This window comes from Hoplias malabaricus, unplaced genomic scaffold (genome assembly GCF_029633855.1).
Source record: "Hoplias malabaricus isolate fHopMal1 unplaced genomic scaffold, fHopMal1.hap1 scaffold_24, whole genome shotgun sequence".
In the NCBI taxonomy this organism is placed as follows: domain Eukaryota; kingdom Metazoa; phylum Chordata; class Actinopteri; order Characiformes; family Erythrinidae; genus Hoplias; species Hoplias malabaricus.
The window spans coordinates 1,391,160-1,398,740 of record NW_027101063.1 but is presented as its reverse complement, the minus strand read 5'-3'; positions in this window follow the sequence as shown (position 1 = coordinate 1,398,740).

Sequence of the window (7,581 nt, the reverse complement as noted above, 5' to 3'; positions counted from 1 at the left end):
AGTCTCTTCATATTTCCAGGGACTCCAGTGGGCGGTACAGAGGACGCTTGTACCCTGAGCGCTTGTTGATGCATTTCAGGACAGAGTTAGTGTAGGTGTCCAAGTGGATGTGTGAGCCTGTGCAGGCTCGGGCAGCATACTCACTCCAGTCGGTGTGCTGGAACTGTTGCTGAAGGAAGGAGTCAGCCCCATCCATCCAGAACTTTACAGTTCTGGTTGAAGGCTTAATCCTCTGCATGACTGGAGTGTATTTGGGAAGCAGGAACAAAGAAAGATGATCGGAAAGTCCAAGATGGGGGTGGGGTGTTGTTTTGAAGCTGGTTAAAGTCGAACCGATGCTGAATCCGGTGTTTGTGCAGTGAATGTTAATTTCCAAAAGTGTCTGTCTGTCGTAACTGTAGTTCGCAAGAGTTATTTGCGCAAGAAAACTGGAGATAGCTAAGTACAGAAGTATAACATCACTAAAACCGGTAAGACGCTGAGCCTCGCAGTGTGATCGCGATGCCATCTTGGTCCTGGAAGACCAAGGACCATTTCCTATAGAAATCAAGGTCCCAGAATCTGGAGGAAGAGAGGAGAGGCACGGAATCCACATTGTTCGAGCTACCCTGTAAAGTTTCCACAGTCAGTGGCGGTTTGGTGTCCCATGTCATCTGCTGGTGTGGGTCCACTTTATTTTCTGAGGTCCAAGGTCAACGCAGCCGCCTACCAGGGAGATTTAGATTACTTTATGCTTCCTTATGCTTCCAAGCGAGGTGGGTTAGTGCAGTGTGTAGTGCTGTTGAGATAGCGTCCTCGGTGGATCTGTTGCAACGATAAGCAAACTGGTGTGGGTCCAGCGTAGCAGGCAGGCAGGATTTCAAGTGAGAAAGAACTAGTCTTTTAAAGCACTTGGAAATTATTGAGGTGGGTTATGCAGTGTGTAGTTCTGTTGAGAGCGAAGACACCCGCAAGTTCCACAGCACAAGCACTCAGCACACGGCCAGGTACACCATCAGGGCCAGCTGCCTTCCGTGCATTCACTCTACTCAGCATGCGACTGACGTCCGAAGTGGAAAGTACAAGTGGGTTGTCATCGGTGGAGGATCGTTTATTGAAGATATCATTATCATCTGGTCGAAACGAGCGTAAAAGTTGTTCAGCTTATCAGGGAGTGAAGCACTGTTGGTAGATGGAACAAAGCTAGTTGGTTTATAGTCAGTCAGGGCGTGTATTCCCTGCCACATACGCCGAGGGTCAGAGGAGGTAAAGTGCTCCTCAATCCGGCGTTTGTAGCAGTGCTTGGCTATAGCTATTAGTCTCTTCATATTGCCAGGAACTCCAGTGGGCGGTACAAAGGACGCTCGTACCCTGAGCGCTTCTATGCTGAAGGATGCCATGGTAAGAAATCTCAGACCACCAGTCTTGTTTTTTGCCCTTCTTTTGTACGCATTAGGTTTTTCCATTTATGTGCATCTGCTTTTGTTTTTTTTGTGAATCAGGACCGGCGTTTGTAGCAGTGCTTGGCTATAGCTATTCCTCTCCTCAGGTTAGCTCTGACCAAGCTGTATGCTTCCCTGCATCCTGATCTGAAGGCAGCATCTCTGGCTTTGAGCAGAGTGCGAACCTCTCTGTTCATCCAGGGCTTCTGATTATGGAATGTTAATTATTATGGCAAACTTAAAATTAATGATTAAGTATCACCAGGAAGAAAGATCGACGCTCAAAGAATTCTTTGAGGAGAAGAGAGGAATAAGACAGACAGTCAAAGTCAGTCCACACAGTTGTTGATGTGTTTCAGGACAGAGTTAGTGTAGGTGTCCAAGTGGATGTGTGAGCCTGTGGAGGCTCGGGCAGCATACTCACTCCAGTCGGTGTGCTGGAACTGTTGCTGAAGGAAGGAGTCAGCCCCATCCATCCAGAACTTTACAGTTCTGGTTGAAGGCTTAATCCTCTGCATGACTGGAGTGTATTTGGGAAGCAGGAACAAAGAAAGATGATCGGAAAGTCCAAGATGGGGGTGGGGTGTTGTTTTGAAGCTGGTTAAAGTCGAACCAATGCTGAATCCGGTGTTTGTGCAGTGAATGTTAATTTCCAAAAGTGTCTGTCTGTCGTAACTGTAGTTCGCAAGAGTTATTTGCGCAAGAAAACTGGAGATAGCTAAGTACAGAAGTATAACATCACTAAAACCGGTAAGACGCTGAGCCTCGCAGTGTGATCGTGACGCCATCTTGGTCCTGGGAGACCAAGGACCATTTCCTATGGATATCAAGGTCCCAGAATCTGGAGGAAGAGAGGAGAGGCACGGAATCCACATTGCTCGAGGTACCCTGTAAAGTTTCCACAGTAAGTGGCGGTTTGGGGTCCCATGTCATCTGCTGGTGTGGGTCCACTGTATTTTCTGAGGTCCAAGGTCAACGCAGCCGCCTACCAGGGAGATTTAGATTACTTTATGCTTCCTTATGCTTCCAAGCGGGGTGGGTTAGTGCAGTGTGTAGTGCTGTTGAGAGCGAAGACACCCGCAAGTTCCACAGCACAAGCTCTTAGCACACGGCCAGGTACACCATCAGGGCCAGCTGCCTTCCGTGCATTCACTCTGCTCAGCATGCGACTGACGTCCAAAGTGGAAAGTACAAGTGGGTTGTCGTCGGTGGAGGATCGTTTATTGAAGAAATCAATATCATCTGGTCGAAACGAGTGTAAAAGTTGTTCAGCTCATCAGGGAGTGAAGCACTGTTGGTAGATGGAACAAAGCTAGTTGGTTTATAGTCAGTCAGGGCGTGTATTCCCTGCCACATATGCCGAGGGTCAGAGGAGGTAAAGTGCTCCTCAATCCGGCGTTTGTAGCAGTGCTTGGCTATATCTATTAGTCTCTTCATATTGCCAGGAACTCCAGTGGGCGGTACAAAGGACGCTCGTACCCTGAGCGCTTCTATGCTGAGGGATGCCATGGTAAGAAATCTCAGACCACCAGTCTTGTTTTTTGCCCTTCTTTTGTACGCATTAGGTTTTTCCATTTATATGCATCTGCTTTTGTTTTTTTTGTGAATCAGGACCGGCGTTTGTAGCAGTGCTTGGCTATAGCTATTCCTCTCCTCAGGTTAGCTCTGGCCAAGCTGTATGCTTCCCGGCGTCCTGATCTGAAGGCAGCATCTCTGGCTTTGAGCAGAGTGCGAACCTCTCTGTTCATCCAGGGCTTCTGATTAGGGAATGTTAATTATTATGGCAAACTTAAATTTAATGATTAAGTATCACCAGGAAAAAAGATCGATGCTCAAAGAATTCTTTGAGGAGAAGAGAGGAATAAGACAGACAGTCAAAGTCAGTCCACACAGTTGTTGATGTGTTTCAGGACAGAGTTAGTGTAGGTGTCCAAGTGGATGTGTGAGCCTGTGGTGGCTCGGGCAGCATACTCACTCTTGTCGGTGTGCTGGAACTGTTGCTGAAGGAAGGAGTCAGCCCCATCCATCCAGAACTTTACAGTTCTGGTTGAAGGCTTAATCCTCTGCATGACTGCAGTGTATTTGGGAAGCAGGAACAAAGAAAGATGATCGGAAAGTCCAAGATGGGGGAGGGGTGTTGTTTTGAAGCTGGTTAAAGTCGAACCGATGCTGAATCCGGTGTTTGTGCAGTGAATGTTAATTTCCAAAAGTGTCTGTCTGTCGTAACTGTAGTTCGCAAGAGTTATTTGCGCAAGAAAACTAGAGATAGCTAAGTACAGAAGTATAACATCACTAAAACCGGTAAGACGCTGAGCCTCGCAGTGTGATCGCGATGCCATCTTGGTCCTGGGAGACCAAGGACCATTTCCTATGGATATCAAGGTCCCATAATCTGGAGGAAGAGAGGAGAGGCATGGAATCCACATTGCTCGAGGTACCCTGTAAAGTTTCCACAGTAAGTGGCGGTTTGGGGTCCCATGTCATCTGCTGGTGTGGGTCCACTGTATTTTCTGAGGTCCAAGGTCAACGCAGCCGCCTACCAGGGAGATTTAGATTACTTTATGCTTCCTTATGCTTCCAAGCGAGGTGGGTTAGTGCAGTGTGTAGTGCTGTTGAGAGCGAAGACACCCGCAAGTTCCACAGCACAAGCTCTTAGCACATGGCCAGGTACACCATCAGGGCCAGCTGCCTCAATCTTTAAATCTAGATTAAAAACCTACCTTTTCAAACAAGCTTTTGGTTAATCACTCACCTTCAGGTTACTCCTTCTCTATTGGTGTTCGGGCTGGTTTTCATATTATCACTGTTCTGTATTAATCCTGTCATATCACCATAGCTACAGCATTCTTAGTTAGCTTTGTAGTACCTGCCAACAACGCTGTCTGTCGCTGGGTTCTCTTGCCTGACCAGTGGAAGCTTTTTTCGCAGGACAAATTTCCCCGTTCTTTACCATGACCCTACTAACCTTTTGTATTTTTATTTTGTTCCCTTTGTCTGGCTTTCTTTCTCCTGTCTCTCTCTCATGCTTTGAGATGTCCTGCTGCTCTCCAGGTTTTGCCCTGATCCAGCCCGTGTCCTGTACAAGATCCTGGCCTTGCTAAGACTCATACATCACTAATATCATCATCCTCACCATTTTCATTTCTACTTCTCCATCATCACTAATATACTACATTTATATTACTATAACCCCTTCACTTTTACTTCTGTTCTCTATTGTGTCTCCGGTGTCGACCCGAGGAGGATGGGTTCCCCGTATGAGTCTTGGTTCCTTCCAAGGTTTCTTCCTCGTGTGCTGAGGGAGTTTTTCCTTGCCACTGTTGCCCCTGGCTTGCTCATAGGAGGCTTGGACCCGGATCTCTGTAAAGCTGCTTTGTGACGACTTTTTGTTGTGAAAAGCGCTATATAAATAAAATCTGATTGATTGATTGATTGCCTTCCGTGCATTCACTCTGCTCAGCATGCGACTGACGTCCGAAGTGGAAAGTACAAGTGGGTTGTCGTCGGTGGAGGATCGTTTATTGAAGATATCAATATCATCTGGTCGAAACGAGTGTAAAAGTTGTTCAGCTCATCAGGGAGTGAAGCACTGTTGGTACATGGAACAAAGCTAGTTGGTTTATAGTCAGTCAGGGTGTGTATTCCCTACCACATACGCCGAGGGTCAGAGGAGGTAAAGTGCTCCTCAATCCGGCGTTTGTAGCAGTGCTTGGATATAGCTATTAGTCTCTTCATATTGCCAGGAACTCCAGTGGGCGGTACAAAGGACGCTCGTACCCTGAGCGCTTCTATGCTGAGGGATGCCATGGTAAGAAATCTCAGACCACCAGTCTTGTTTTTTGCCCTTCTTTTGTACGCATTAGGTTTTTCCATTTATGTGCATCTGCTTTTGTTTTTTTTGTGAATCAGGACCGGCGTTTGTAGCAGTGCTTGGCTATAGCTATTCCTCTCCTCAGGTTAGCTCTGACCAAGCTGTATGCTTCCCGGCGTCCTGATCTGAAGGCAGCATCTCTGGCTTTGAGCAGAGTGCGAACCTCTCTGTTCATCCAGGGCTTCTGATTAGGGAATGTTAATTATTATGGCAAACTTAAAATTAATGATTAAGTATCACCAGGAAGGAAGATTGACGCTCAAAGAATTCTTTGAGGAGAAGAGAGGAATAAGACAGACAGTCAAAGATTGCGTGAATCCGGTGTTTGTGCAGTGAATGTTAATTTCCAAAAGTGTCTGTCTCTTGTAGCTGTAGTTCGCAAGAGTTATTTGCGCAAGAAAACTGGAGATAGCTAAGTACAGAAGTATAACATCACTAAAACTGGTAAGACGCTGAGCCTCGCAGTGTGATCGCGATGCCATCTTGGTCCTGGGAGACCAAGGACCATTTCCTATAGAAATCAAGGTCCCAGAATCTGGAGGAAGAGAGGAGGGGCACGGAATCCACATTGCTCGAGGTACCCTGTAAAGTTTCCACAGTCAGTGGCGGTTTGGGGTCCCATGTCATCTGCTGGTGTGGGTCCACTGTATTTTCTGAGGTCCAAGGTCAACGCAGCCGCCTACCAGGGAGATTTAGATTACTTTATGCTTCCAAGCGAGGTGGGTTAGTGCAGTGTGTAGTGCTGTTGAGATAGCGTCCTCGGTGGATCTGTTGCAACGATAAGCAAACTGGTGTGGGTCCAGCGTAGCAGGCAGGCAGGATTTCAAGTGAGAAAGAACTAGTCTTTTAAAGCACTTGGAAATTATTGGGGTGAGTGCTACAGGTCGAAAGTCATTAAAGTCTGAAGCAGTAGAATGCTTAGGCACAGGCACAATAATGGCTGACTTAAAGATAGATGGTACAGCTGCCTGGGCAAGCGAAACATTAAAGATGTGAGCGAAGACACCCGCAAGTTCCACAGCACAAGCTCTTAGCACACGGCCAGGTACACCATCAGGGCAAGCTGCCTTCTGTGCATTCACTCTGCTCAGCATGTGACTGACGTCCGAATTGGAAAGTACAAGTGGGTTGTCGTCGGTGGAGGATCGTTTATTGAAGATATCAATATCATCTGGTCGAAACGAGCGTAGAAGTTGTTCAGCTCATCAGGGAGTGAAGCACTGTTGGTAGATGGAACAAAGCTAGTTGGTTTATAGTCAGTCAGGGTGTGTATTCCCTGCCACATACGCCGAGGGTCAGAGGAGGTAAAGTGCTCCTCAATCCGTCGTTTGTAGCAGTGCTTGGCTATGGCTATTAGTCTCTTCATATTGCCAGGGACTCCAGTGGGCGGTACAGAGGACGCTTGTACCCTGAGCGCTTGTTGATGCATTTCAGGACAGAGTTAGTGTAGGTGTCCAAGTGGATGTGTGAGCCTGTGCAGGCTCGGGCAGCATACTCACTCCAGTCGGTGTGCTGGAACTGTTGCTGAAGGAAGGAGTCAGCCCCATCCATCCAGAACTTTACAGTTCTGGTTGAAGGCTTAATCCTCTGCATGACTGGAGTGTATTTGGGAAGCAGGAACAAAGAAAGATGATCGGAAAGTCCAAGATGGGGGAGGGGTGTTGTTTTGAAGCTGGTTAAAGTCCAACCGATGCTGAATCCGGTGTTTGTGCAGTGAATGTTAATTTCCAAAAGTGTCTGTCTGTCGTAACTGTGGTTCGCAAGAGTTATTTGCGCAAGAAAACTGGAGATAGCTAAGTACAGAAGTATAACATCACTAAAACCGGTAAGACGCTGAGCCTCGCAGTGTGATCGCGATGCCATCTTGGTCCTGGAAGACCAAGGACCATTTCCTATAGAAATCAAGGTCCCAGAATCTGGAGGAAGAGAGGAGAGGCACGGAATCCACATTGTTCGAGCTACCCTGTAAAGTTTCCACAGTCAGTGGCGGTTTGGTGTCCCATGTCATCTGCTGGTGTGGGTCCACTTTATTTTCTGAGGTCCAAGGTCAACGCAGCCGCCTACCAGGGAGATTTAGATTACTTTATGCTTCCTTATGCTTCCAAGCGAGGTGGGTTAGTGCAGTGTGTAGTGCTGTTGAGATAGCGTCCTCGGTGGATCTGTTGCAACGATAAGCAAACTGGTGTGGGTCCAGCGTAGCAGGCAGGCAGGATTTCAAGTGAGAAAGAACTAGTCTTTTAAAGCACTTGGAAATTATTGAGGTGGGTTATGCAGTGTGTAGTTCTGTTG